At 33.1% G+C, this 13598-nt stretch overlaps 1 long non-coding RNA gene across 1 annotated transcript; it reads right to left on the bottom strand.

Annotated features, from left to right (window-relative positions):
- Window positions 1-1814: 1814 nt before the first annotated feature.
- Window positions 1815-7842, bottom strand: LOC133784146 (uncharacterized). The gene is made up of 5 exons (XR_009871157.1): window positions 7571-7842; window positions 7308-7377; window positions 6997-7130; window positions 5560-5688; window positions 1815-2017 (listed from the first exon to the last, which is right to left on the bottom strand). It is a non-coding gene; the product is annotated as an uncharacterized LOC133784146 (long non-coding RNA).
- Window positions 7843-13598: the final 5756 nt, after the last annotated feature.

Here is a 13598-nt window from a genome sequence, read left to right as displayed (position 1 = left end):
CTAGAATGATTTCATCCAATTATAATATCACGCTTTTCCGACGTGCATCACATGAGAATATGATTATCATCATTGCATTCCTTATTCAAAATTGTGTCCAACGAAATATATATTTTTAAAGTTTGATGTTCTTAAGCCTTACCAAATCGGACATAATAAAGATTAGTGGTAGCAATGTGCGATGTACCAAAAACGTCGACAAAGGTAGACTTGGAATATATTAAAATGATTCCCTCCACTGGTAGATCACATTTATACAGCCCATTATTCCGAACAACCACCGATGTCACTGGAAAATACTCCCAAAGGGGCAGAGATACCCAAAATCTCGCCGGATAAAAATATCGAGTTGGCTGGAATGACTTAGTGGGTTTTGTTCCTCTCTCCACTTTGGTTCCAACGGTACTAACCACTCGTCTATAGATGATAAGAGTTGGCCAAAAAATGTGTTCAAAGTTTGAATGGCAAACCTTTGATTTGCTTTTCCAGGCCCCTTGGCGGTTGAGGTTGCTAGAGCAAGATGATTCCAAAAGGGATGGCACGTGGCGGTAGTGGTTGTCGTAAGTTTGTTGTCCATTGCTGCATTTATGAGAGTGAAAGGAAAGAAGAAAAGAAAAAGAGGAGAGAGAAGACTATCAAGCAGATGGGAGGGAAAGAAAAGAATGGTTAAAAGAGGTTTGAATAAAGTGGGTCCCACCATTTTTTAAAGTAACTTTATTTATAATTTCTTTTGGGTATTAAAGCCATATCATACGACAAAAAACATATACACTAGTTGGAAAATATTATGCTAACCACCCATAAAAAACGAAAAAAAATCAATATAACTTAAAAATAAAAACTAATTAACAAAATTAATATGGGAAAATATCTTTTTGGCCCCTATGTTTTTCCGTAATACGCGATCGATCCCTATGTTTTGTTAAATGACAATTTGGACCCTGTGTTTTATAAAATGGATCAAAATAGTACCCTAGACCCGATTTTGGTTAAAATATTTTCAATTATAAGGACAATTCTCGAGTCGTTAGAGATGAAATGGGTTCAGAGAAGCAAAGAAAGTAATCGAGGAGCTGAGAATAAAAGATTATATTAGAATTTTGTTTTACCAAAATTGGGTATGAGGTACTATTTTGATCCATGTTGTAAAACACAGGGTCTGAATTATCATTTAACAAAACATCACTACAAGAAAAAATGCTTTTAATAACACCGAAAATGTGTTATCAAAACATACCATAACACTTTTTGATGTGTTAAGACCGACTATGTTATCGTAGGTCAGGGTACTTTACATAACACTTTATTAGTGTTATACAGATGTGTTATTATACTGTCAACAATAACACACTTTCTGTGTTATTTTAATATATAGATCAGTGTTTAATTATGTTATTTATAGTCGATTATATAACACATTTCAATACTTATAAATTTGTGTTATACTACACTTTAGTATAACACTTTTTTTGTGTTATACTACACTTTAGTATAACACATTTTTTGTGTTATACTATACTTTAGTATAACACAGTTTTTGTGTTATACTACACTTTAGTATAACACATTATTTGTGTTATATAATGTAGTTTGCATAACACAATTCTTTGCATAAAAAGTGTTATTGCAATAGATATTATAACACAATTTTTGTATTATTGTTATATTTAGATATGTTTAAATTCTCATTATATATTTTATTTATATAACATTAATTTATTCTATTATATTTTAATTTTTTTTATATAATTAAAATTAGCTTTCTAATATATATTAGTATCATCAAATGAACTTGATTTTCAAATAACAAAAAGTAAGAACATTCAACATTGTATTAACAATCCACAAATTAGTTTAAAACATTCAACACTGTCATCAACAACAAAATGTTCTTTAAGTATTCAAAGAGTCTTAAATATTCAACATAGTTAAAAGTTACTACTTTCAACACAAAGAAATAAATAAAGTTACTACTTTCAGATGTCTTAAGTATCCTTTTCTACTTCGCTTGTCACATCTGTAAAATAAACAAAGAAATATTTTATGGTTTTTATCTAGCATCACAAATTACTTCAAGAAAAATGCTATGGAAATTATATCCAAGAAAGGACACCACATACAAAATAATGAATTCACAACTACACCAAAGCAAACAAAAACTATTCTACTTCGAAACTACTCGGAAATGAGTCTTTTACTTAAGAGTGTCAAAAACCATAATTTCCAAGTCTCCACATAAGATATAAAGGAAATACTAGCAGTTTTTTCTTTTTTGGTTTCATCAGGTTATGACAAGTGGGCAAAAGAAACAATTAACTGAAGTCGCACAGAATAGATTAGCATTTGCTAGTTTGGTAAAGTTGAGTTCTTTTCACCATTGTCAAATCTACCAATAAAGCTAAGATCAAAAGATTTATACAATTCTAAGTAACATAGCTAAAGTCAATAGTTCTATTGTTACTGTCACAGTATATTCATTAGCAAAGCAACCATAAGCTTCTGATGAATGTTAATTAAGAAGTTCAAAAGCACCATCACGAACTTCATCATATGCCATACAACCTTTAATGCATATACAACTCCAAAAGAAAACAAAGCAGAAACTGGAGAAAAACAGTTCCCTACTTTCACATCTCTTAAATTTCTTTCACTGTATTGATGTAATCATGTGTTGATTTATTTTAAGGGTTCCTTAGGAAGCTGTTGCCTATTATGATAAATATTAAAAGCCAATAACATGAAGAAGAGAAATTGCAGGATCAGAATCTTCTATCGACCCTAATTTTTTTATGTTTTCTCCTTAAGGAATCAACTTTTCAGATGATTCCAATACCTCATAAAGCTTAAACTAGTACTTAATATATGAAGATAGGATCTTTCTCCTCTATGATCATCGCTCTCAGGCTCAGCTGTTATAACGCCCTACTACCTCAGAGTCGTTACTAAGTGAGTTTAAAACGGAAATTGTGCAACTAACTGACTCTACGAGGTTTCTAAAACCAAAAGTGTGACTTGATCAGAAGTTAAGGCTGTAGTCTTTGAAAATGCTTAGTTTCATTGAAAACATTAAGTGTTAAACATTTGGGATCCCAAAATAAGGTTTATAAAATATTTACAACTCAAAAATAGATTTACACCTGGTTAACTATCAAAAGAATAAGTTAATACAGCCATATACAAAATGCCCCCAACCAAAGCAGTCGGGCAGGCCGAACATGTACGCGCTGCCCCCACGCTCTCCATGCTCATGGCCGGTTGACTGACTCTTTGCTTTTACCTGCCACACAGAGCACCCGTGAGCCGAAGCCCAGCAAGAAAACTCATACAGTATATAACATATGCATAAAATATAGCTGACATATAATCCACTAATAAATAGGAAAACCATCAGACTGAATAAACACGGCCATGCTGCCCCAGAGGCCTTACCAAAGCCTGGGGTCTCGATCCTTACCGTAAGGATAACTCATGTATCCATTGGGTCCCACCCTGGCTACAAGCACTCCATGTGCTAAGCGTTACTTCCGGCCCCAAGGCCGTTCTCAGCCTTCGCCGCTCTCGGCCTTAGCCGTTCATTTCATTATAATCACACATATAGTACATTTCGAAATAATCATTCAAGCATATAATAATTCATTTAAGGTTATACATTCGCACATAATACAATCTAGGGCCATGCCCTGCAATAACATTGTGGGCCCATGCCATGTTCTCGGGTACTACGGTTTTCTTACCTTTCAATTCGGTAGCTTTGATCACCTGACTCCTCGAGCACGATCCCACTCGAGCCCTAGCTCTCACCTAAACAAAATCCATAAGTCAAAGTCATTACCAAACCTCAAGTCCAAAACCTAGCCTCGGGACCAATCCCGAGCCCCTGGGATGTCCTAGATCCACAAAATAAGGTGGTGGAATCGAGCCCCGAACCCTAGGTCAAAATCCCTCAAAAATAGCCCAAAAACCCCTTTCTGTGAACAGTGCAGTGCTACAGCGCTCTAAAGAGGGCGCTATAGCGCTACAAGCAGAACCACACATCCCCAGAAATAGGGCCTAGCGCTACAGCGCCCAAATACTAGCGCTGTAGCGCTAGTTACAAACTGGCAACACCCAAAATCATTTTCTGCGATTTCTTTCAACCATTTCAACCCCAAACTTGTCCAAATCTTTCTCAAACCCAAAAACAAACTTATCAACACCTCACACTCATCCCAAGCATCCCAAGAACTCATAACCCAAGCTCAAGCAACCCAAAACTCAAGATCTACCATAATGAACCCTAAACCCAGAAATTCAGTCAAACATCAAAGTTAAAGAGTTAGAAATCATACCGTGGATGGAAATTCGACCTTGAGTTAAACCCTAGACCTCCTTAGCTTGCTCCTTCTCAACCTTGGCCTGAATTCCCCTAAAATCCCCATCAATTCAGCTTAGTTACACAGCTCAAACCAGTCAAACCCTAAAACTGAAACTTCTAAAAACTTACCTCAATGTTTGATGTGTTCTTGCTAATCCCTTGCCAATCTTCAAGTCTAGCTTAGGATCCTTGATCTCAGCCTATCCTAGCTCACCACTGAGCTTAACTCCAAGAAAAATGAAGGGAAATGGTGGGAGAACCACAAACCGTACCTTTTGAGACAAACCCCACTGTTTTTCTCTCTTTTCTTTTTCTTCCTTTTTCTTTCTTTTCTACAGCCTTATAACTCTTTTCTACCAAATCCACTAAGTATAAAGCTTCATTTAACTTATCTCTAAAAAGCCTAAAGACCAAAATTCCCTTCCTATTAATTCTAAACCTTTTTGTCTATGTAGGGCCATTTTAGTCATTTTACCCAATTCCCACTAATTCCTTGAGTGTCTCTAATAATTTCCCGCTTACTACCCAATACCCGATTAATCACGAAATATACATTCCTCATCATCAAGATTAACCTCAATATATTTTCCAAATTCCCATTTAAACTCCCCAGGCTTGACCCAAGCCGGGTATAAATTCCCGCTTTGACTTTTTCGCTAACCTGCTCATTCTAGGATCGTCTCGAGTCACAGATCACAGATATCAACACAGTCATGCCCAAAATGGCCAAATTACAATTATGCTCTTTCTAAGACAATCAGGTCTACATGCATACTAATACACATAGTCATGCATCTCAAATAGTCAAATAGTCATATAACATGCATTAAATCATAATCATGCATTTAACTCATTAAAGTCACACACAAAATCTCATTATGACCTCCAGGCACACTAATCAAGACCCTTAAGCCTTATTAGCGAATTTGGGTCATTACAGCTGTGCCAGAAACAACTTCTGTTTCTTTAAAATACGAAAATGACCATTATATATATGAAATTGCATAGCTAACTATAGCATTATATATATATATTATATGATAGGGAGCATATGAGTTACTGTAGAATTAAAAGAAGTCAAAGAATTAGAAGAGAGGAGGAAGACACTTGATGCTCTGGCAAAAACAACAATTAGTTACTCCTATTGCCACTGCTAATAAACTTATGTGTGAGATATGAATATGAGAGAAGGCATAGCTCCATACCTAGGGAATCTGTAGAGTGCCAGAGGTGTTGTTGCCGGAAGTCTTAACTTTAAAGTGAATAACAAGATTACTGCAGTAAATTGTTGCTGCAGAGTTTTATATGTTTTTTTCTTTCTGATTCTTTGATCCCTGAAAGTGAATAAGAATGACCATAACCAATTAACCAACCAAATCAGAATGCATATGAGACAAAAAAGCACAGAAGAAAATCTTACTATCAATCAATATCAACTTTACCATTCTTAGTAATAGAATAGGAAACAGACCTATCATGTTTTGACCCAATAAAGCTCCATGACTTAATCGATTTTTAATAAAAACATCTCACCAATTTCCAAAAATAAACTACTACTAACTATTATTATTTTACTTATGCCAAATACATAAACCGTCAAAAGGAGCATGGCAACTTTTTCATTGTATAATCATAAGGAAAAAATGAGACTTTCTTTCATTACCCAAGTGTGTAAGCTCTGGTGAGAACCATCTTTAATATGTCTCTAGTGTTTACTTGTATCACAGCAACACCACCGAAAAAGTTTGTAAGATAAAATACAAATAAATTAAGCTAAAATCACTCACACAATATCAATAGCCAAGAACAAGAAAATTACAACTAATCAACTAACAGAGAATAAAATTTAGTCAACTTAAAACTAACAAATACAATGCTAAAGATCCCCATCAATAACAAGTAATACATTTAATAGTCAAAATCAATATATATATATGAAGAAAACTTTCAATTTTGTATACAGAGTAGTCTCAGATGCTTCTCAAATTTCTATTTTTGAGAGAATTGGGGAAGAAATTTCAATTTGCAAAGAAAAAACCTATTGTTCTATTTAACAGTGTCTTGGAAAACAAAACATCAAGAAAATTGCAGGTCAATACCTTCCCCAGTAATCAAATCAACCTCCAAACTTTCTCTTCTCTAATGGACAAAAACTACATGATCAATTGTTTTCTGGGGAACAGTATATATTGTCTCAGTTTTTAAAAAAAAAAATTGTACACTTCTCTTTCAAAATTAGACATGTGAGCTTCTTTTTGTTCCCCTTTTAATTAAAATTCAAGAACTACAGTTTCAAGCAGATCAACATAGTTATATTGCACTACTAGAACAATTAATAGGCTTTTATACGTCATCATTTGTAGAGTATCTTCAAAACGTCGCTTTTCACACAAACATGTGCATTAGAATAATCAACACAAAAATGCTATTATGTTCTGTTTTTAATTTGAAGGAATTTATCAATAACTAAAGTACATCTAATATCAATAAAGTGCATCCACAAAACACAGATATAAGTTTGAAAAAGTAACACCTAAAGCTTATGTTACAAGGCTTCATTATGTATCATTTTAATCATCATATTGCAAAACAATATAAGGAATGTAGGAAATACATCTTTTCATAGTAATTAGTAAATATACCATTTGGTCAGGGTGACTAGAAGAAAGAATCTCTTGGAGAACAGACAATAACTTTCCTTCTAAACCATCAGAAATGAGGTTTAGTGCCTCCTTCCATATATCGACATCTCTCTGATAGCCATTTCCTAGAGATACTGCATCAATAGTAGCAGTATAAAAAGAAAAATAATGAGTTTTAGAAAGTAGGATTTAAAGTTCAGCTGTAGATATCTAGCACTAGTTGAGGACGCCCAATAAAGGAAAATAAGTCTCTAAGGGATAGCAACTGAGAACTAAATAAGTAAATCACTCATCATTCATTATAAACTTACAAGCATGCATGAGAATCCTCCTCGTACATTTCAGCAGGCACTGTCGTTCAATGTAGTATTGAAGCAATACCTAAAACAAAATAGACAGAAAAGTAATACAATTTCAAGAGCATGGAGGAAAATCTAACATTCACAGGGAAAAGCTTCCTTTGAAGATAAGTGTTGAAACCCCATTCCTCTAGATAGAATTTGAAAATGAATTTGATAACATGGAAAGAAAAAGATAATAATAATAATAATAATAATAACAATAAGCAACTAACCACGTGAGGAAAGTCTTGAACTATAGAGTCAAGAACAACATTGTACTTCTCCAAAGATCTTTCAACGAGGATATATGACTGAACCTCATCTAAACACTATAACAAGCAAGATCTAATTAATCAGATGGTACAAAATAAAGAATATGATCTTAATAACAACTTCTTTGTATAATTCAAAACTTATATTTTAGGAGAGTCAACATAAACCCAGAAATACACTTATTTAGAGTGTGCTAGGCGGGAGGAAGAAGTGGAAGAAAGGAAAGGAAAGGGATGGGATGAGGGTTATTGGATGGATTTGGGTAGGGTAGTTGTTATGGAAAGATTTAGAAGGGAAGCCATTGGGCAATAAGAAACAAAAGATTGCAAAAAGTAATATTAAATTATTAAATATATTTCCAGTTTGTACAAAAATTTGTTTGACAAATTGCAAACACTGAATTACAATCTAGAGAATTATAAATTACTCATAACTATAACAGACACTTCTCATAATTAGGTAGATTAAATTAAACAAAACTTTAGGCAACAACTACAACATTCTTAAAGGAAAAAAAAAGATCTGTTTAAAAAGGAAATTTAACAAAGCAAAACTAATAATATATGTTTTAATTTAAAAAAAAAATTCTGGTTAGATAATGTAAAGAACGCCCTAAACTAATACTTATAAAACATTCGAATAACATAGTTTATAAAAGAACACCACTCATTATCAAAGTCTCAGTGGGGACTTGCTTAAAACCATGCAAGTTGGCGCCATTAGTTTTAAAAGAAAACATAAATTTTTATGCAAAGTTCAAAAGAAACAAAAATTTAAATAACTGAGTCCCACTGATAATTAGGAAAGTCTCTTAAAACAAAACATAATTTAAATGGCGTTCTAAGATGATCGTTTTTCCGTCCATAGGATTACCCCACGCCATACACCCCACGATGATAGAACTCCTCACGTCACCACACGTGCCATAAGAAATTCTATTTACTACCTGGAAGGAAAGTAAGGGGGGTGAGCTAAAAGCCCAGTAAGGAAGTACAAACAATAAGCAAGTAAGAATACAACAATACAAACACTAACGTTCATCTAAAACATCATGGCATATCATAACATAATCGTAACATACCATCATTGCATATCATAACGTAATCGTAACATATCATCATATCACAATCATACAGCATACATGATGAGCATAGCCCGCTAGTTGTCCATGTCACCCTAATCATATTCATACAGCATACATGATGAGCATGGCTCGCTAGTTGTCCATGTCACCCTATGAGGTAAACAAGAGTCTCTGGTCCTTGAATAACCCTTGCGCGTCCACCCTAGGAGTTACGTCTTTAGCTATAGTAACTCGTTCGATGTATCTAACATCGTAATTTGTTTGATGTATCTAACATCGTAACTTGTTTGATGTATCTAACATCGTAACTTGTTTGATGTATCTAACATCCATACACATATCATATTCAACATATCATCACATTATGGCATTCATATTTCATAACAATTAATTCATACAACAGTCTTACCATTCATAGCATAAAATCATAGAATCTATCTAACTTCCTTACCTCAGGTCCAAGCTAAGAAATTTTCACAATCTTTCAACGAGCCTATATCATAATCAAAACAACATTTCTTAGGTTCATAAAATTACTATTTGCCCTTCCATACAACTCATGTGTGCATGGGCCATGCACACATAATAACAGTTACACATAACACGCAATTATTCTTAACTGCACATAAAGCTATAAAAGAATAATGCTCATTTTACTATTTTACATGCATGATCTTTTTATAAAAACCACATAGTTGAATAGTAAACATAATTTTGGACGTAAAAGTGGATTTGCATGTAACATGCATACGTGAGAACATTACGTAATAGAGACATTTTAAAAACGATAATTCTACATTTCTTACTTTTATTGTTAAAAATCAATAGACATATAACATGCTTTATTTTTCTTAAAATTTCTAAGTTGATAAATTTCTCAAAACATTATTTTATTTTATAAAATAATTTGATTTAGTTTTAAAAAAAAGTGACAATTTCCTTTATTATTCTCAAATTACAAAGAAGTAACAAAAACTTGGAATTAATTAAAATATCTATTTTTAATATGTTTCTTTAGAAAAGCAAATTTTAACATTGGTTAATTGTGTTACATAAATGATGTGAGAAAAATATATTTTTAAGTGTGGGAAAAATATATTTTTATTTAATTTATATAAGACTTAGTTTTATGTAACATAAATCCATATGTAACAATTAAATAATCATTTTTAAACTTTTTAAACCAAACTTTCAGCCACTATTTAATTTCTTTAAAAATCACAATAAATAGAATCCAAATATTTTTCTCTATCAAAATAAAGGAAAATCATAACTTATCAAAATATGCATTCATACCATTTTAAAATATCATTTTTCAATATTACCATAACTTAGGATAATAATTTGTTCCAAAAACTCATCAAATTTATTTTAGTGGAACACACTTCACATTTTCTCACAAAAATTTCAGCAACTATTTTTACCTATAAAAATCACCATATTCAATTTAAAACCTCATATTTTTCTAAAAATACAATAAAAATTATGTAGGTATTTATTTAAGTAAAATATCATTTTAATGGGACTTAAAATACCCTTTTTAATTTCATAAAATTAACATAACATCAAGGACATTACTTATGCATGCAAATCATTTTTTTTTTTATCAAACTTTTACCCAATTATTTACAAAAATCAGCAAGCTTAATTTCTCATGAAACTCATCTTTTATCCCAAAAATTTCACATAAAATCATACATGGCCAAAATCTCATCATACTCTTATTATATACATAATTCTAAGAATATTACTAACATATTCACATGAAATCTTATAAAACCCATTTTTTCTATTCCATTAAATCTACACATGAAATCCAACAACAATAACAATGGCAATAACATACATTAATTCATAAACATCACATTTCATATACATGCCTTTATAATAACCCTAACATATTTCTATCATTCCTCCTTTTATGCATATCAAGATTCATTAGTACAAAAATCACCTACATCTTATCATATTTCTAAAATCATCATTTTCCATTTTACATAAATCAAAGATTTAAAAAAAAATAACCATAGCAATATAAACATAAAATATAACCTCATATAAACCCTATCAAATCCATTTTCTCAATCATACCCATGAGCCCTTTTTAAACAAAACATATTCTCTTAAAAATACAAATCATAATCATCAATCCTACAATAATCAAACCATTAGCATCACCATCAACAACCTCAAAGATAAACCCATCAAAACCAATATATAGGCTAAGAAAGACCATTACCTCTCTTGATTGTAAAATCAAGAATACAATATGATCAACACCCAAACTTCACACCCCTTGTTCAAGCCTAGGGTTTTTTTGTTGAAATCCACCATGAGGAGGAGAAAGAAATCCAATCACACACAACAAATAAACAAGTCAAAATCATATAATCAAGAAAAAGAGATTGGACAAACAAAAATACAAGAAAACATACTCTAAACTTGGTTCCTCTTCTCCTTCTTCTTCTTTCTTTCTTTCTTTCTTCTTCTCCTTCTCTCTCTACACGCCACACTCTCTCTCTCTCTACCTCTCTCTCTAGGTCACGGCAGCCACACAAAAATGCCCTCCTCTTCTCTTCCTTTCCCCTTTATTCAACTCTCTCAATAAAGCCTCACCAACACAAAATGGTAAGTTTCTTATTTCTATTTTATTTTCTCTTAATTTTCTTATTATTTTCTTTTATGATAATAGATATAAGGAATAAAGGGTGATCACATCCTATCCTAAAATAGATAGTTTCTTCCAATATTTGATTTTATTGCCTTAGAAAAATAAGTGGAAAAATCAATCCATTTCCCACTACACACTACACGTCCAAGCACCTTCCTTTCCCTTTTCTTTTTATTTTTTTCTTTTCTTTTTTTTTATTAACTAAAATAAATCCAATAAAGGAAAGAGTATGTAGAAAATCAACACATGTGCACCCTTTTACCATATACTAGCACACACTAAAACACTAGGGTGCATCACTATCTACCATGCACCTTAGTGCATTCAACCATAACTCACATAATTACCTCAATTGTCACACTTATTCAAAATGTAACACTAATAGTAAAATAGACATGTTACACAATTATTCACTTATTAAATTAATTAACCAAACAAACAATTAACAAATTTAAAAAGATTATATCAAACAATTTTAACAATTAAATAAAATAACAAACAATCAAATAAAACAAACAACAACTAAATAAAATAAACAACATTTAAATAAAACAATTCATCATACTTAACATTTAAATAAAATAAATCACAAAATTTAAATAATCTAAAAAAAATTTGGTGCACTACAATATACCCTCCTTAAAAGGAATTTCGTCCCGAAATTCTTTCTTACCAAATAACTCAGGGTATTTTGCTTTCATGTCTTCCTCCAACTCCCATGTTGCTTCTCGTTCCATACTATTCTTCCACAGGACCTTAACTAGTGGAATCCTTTTGGATCTCAATTCCTTGATTCCCTTTTCTATAATGCGCTCAGGCTGTTCATCAAAACTCAGGTCCTACTTCAGCTGTAATGGCTCGTAGCTCAACACATGAGAGGGGTCTGACACATACTTACGCAACATCAAGATGTGAAAGACGTTATGCGTTTCAGCTAATGCTGGGGGCAGTGCCAAACAATACGCAACTTGCCCTATCCTGTCCAATATCTCAAATGGAGCAATATATCTAGGGCTTAACTTCCCTTTCTTTCCAAAACACATCACACCTTTCATCGGCGAGACTTTCAAGAAAACAAACTTGCCTACTGAAAACTCGATGTCCCTTCTCTTGAGGTCAGCATAGCTCTTTTTCCTACTCTGCACAGTAAGCATCCTTTGGCGTATCTTCTCAATTGCCTCACTGGCCTCACTAACTGCTTCAGGCCCTAAAATTCGTTTCTCCTCAACTTCATCCCAGTGCAAAGGAGATCTACATTTACGCCCATAAAGCATCTCATAGGGAGCCATCCCTATGGTAGATTGGTAACTGTTATTGTACGAGAACTCCATTAGAAGTAGATATTGGTTCCAAGACTTTGAGAAGTCCAAGGCACAGCACCTCAACATGTCTTCTAATATCTGTATAGTCCTCTCAGACTGGCCATCGGTCTGAGGATGAAAAGAGGTGCTAAACTTTAGTCTTGATCCCATGGCTCTCTGTAGCCCTTTCCAAAAGTTCAATGTGAAAACTGACCCTCGATCAGAAATTATCGACTTTGGCACCCCATGAAGTGTCACTATTTCACTAACATACAAGTCAGCATATTGATCCCCCGAGTATGTGGTCTTAACTGGCAGAAAATGGGCAGACTTAGTGAGTCTTTCTACTATCACCCACACTGAGTCGTGCTTCTTGGTGAGGACACCAAGACTAAAGATCCAAGTCTAGTTCCAGTTGGTCTGGTGACGAGGGCGCGAGCCAAAAGACTCAGTTTAGGAGCTTGATGAGTCTTATTGTATTTTGTCATCTTGCGTTTTTTATTTAGTCTTTGTTTATTTTGTGATAAGTCAAACATTTGACTTGTGTGAGTCCAATAGTCCTTTTGTCTTTAATTTTCGGTTTTCATTAGGAAGACAAAAGGCTTGTCTTTAATTTCGGTTTTCATGAGGAAGACAAAAGGCTTGTCTTTAATTTCGGTTTTCATGAGGAGACAAAAGGCTTGTCTTTAATTTTGGTTTTTAGGAAGACAAAGGGGCTTGTCTTGATGTAATTTTCGGCTATATAAGGCCTTGAAAACATTTGGAAAAATCAGATTGTGATGAAATGAAATTTGTGAGTTTTTCTTCTTGAGTTCTTGAAGAAACTATTAGAACTTATCAAGGGGTTCCTTGTGGCGTTCAACCTGACTTATCAAACGGATTCCCATCCCCATTTTTGGCGTCTTCCTCATACCAAGGTTCGTGCTTGGCTA

Source organism: Humulus lupulus, chromosome 6 (genome assembly GCF_963169125.1).
Source record: "Humulus lupulus chromosome 6, drHumLupu1.1, whole genome shotgun sequence".
NCBI lineage: Eukaryota > Viridiplantae > Streptophyta > Magnoliopsida > Rosales > Cannabaceae > Humulus > Humulus lupulus.
The sequence above is the reverse complement of the archived record's forward strand: the minus strand, read 5'-3'. Positions and strand labels throughout refer to the sequence as shown.